This window comes from Cygnus atratus, chromosome 1 (genome assembly GCF_013377495.2).
Source record: "Cygnus atratus isolate AKBS03 ecotype Queensland, Australia chromosome 1, CAtr_DNAZoo_HiC_assembly, whole genome shotgun sequence".
Classification (NCBI taxonomy): Eukaryota; Metazoa; Chordata; class Aves; order Anseriformes; family Anatidae; genus Cygnus; species Cygnus atratus.
In genome coordinates, this window is record NC_066362.1 from 179,509,863 (window position 1) to 179,511,228 (window position 1,366).

Genomic DNA, 1,366 nt, shown 5'->3' on the forward strand with positions numbered 1-1,366 from the left:
CGTTTTGTATTTTCTTCCGCTAGTCTAGTATTTTCTTCCACAGCTGAGTGTGCTGTGAGTTAGGTTGACCCAGCTGAGAGCCAGGAGTGTTCATTACACAAGTGTGTTAAGCTCTTGACTTGTGCGTAACTAAGACAAAGCACAGATTACTAAAGCATCCAGTTCACCACTATTCCAGCCTGAATAAATATGTAGGGAAAGGACAACCTTACACTATGAAGTTTGTACATATTTTCAAAACATTGCTCAATCGCTGATGTTGAAAGGAGCCTGTGGAGATCATCTAGTCCAGCCTCCTGCTCAGAGCACAGTCAACCTGGAGCTGTGTCCAGCTGGGTTTTGAGTATCTCCAAGGCTGGAGACACTACGGCCTCTCTGGGCAGCCTGTGCAAGTGCTCAACCACCCTCCCAGTAAAAAAAAAAATATAGTATGTTTATAAATGCTATTTCTTGTATTTCAAATTGTGCCTATTGTCTCTCATCTGGATTCTGGACCCTACCAAGAATTCTGTCTCATGACTGCTTCAATCATGTGTTTATACACATATACATACGTATGTGGATATTACACATGCAAGAAACCCCTGAAGCTTCTCTTCCCCAGGTTGAATGGTCCTAGCTCTTTCAGTCTCTCATGTCAGATGTTCAAATCCCGTAATCCCATCCCTTAAATACATGGGATCCAGCTCTTCAGATGTGCCAACCAGTGCTGAGCTGGGGGGAAGAATCTCCTTCCTCAACCTACTGACAACTCTTCCAAGCGCAGCTCAGGAGGCTGTTTGTCGTCTTTGGTGCCAGGGCACATTCCAGGCTTGTGGTCAATTTGTAGAGCCCCCAGGTCCTTTTTTGCAAAGCTGCTTTCCAGCAGCTGGGTGTCCCCCAGCCTGTACTGGTGAATGTTCATCCCCAGGGGCAGGACTTCACATTTCCCTTGCTGAACTTAATGGCTTTCCTGTCAGCCCATTTCTCTAGCCTGTCAAGTTCCCCCTGCATGGCAGCACACCGGTGTGGTCTATCAACCATTCCTCCCAGTTATGTGTTATCTGCAAACTTGCTGGTGGTGCATTCTGTCCTGTCATCCAGGCCACTAATCATCCTACGAAACAGTACTGTATGTAGTCCCTTGGGTATACCACTCGTGACTGGCCTCTGGTTGGACTTCATGCCACTGATCACAAACCTCTGGGCTGGGTTTTTCAGCCCGTTTTCAGTCCACCTTACTGTCCATTTGTCTAGTCTGTACTTCGTCACTTTGAGTGTTGGAAGCCTTGAGAAAGTCAACATAAACAGAATCCACTTCTCTCCCTTTATCTACTAAGCATTTCATTGCAGAAGGCAGCCAGGTTGGTCAGGCACGATTTCTCCT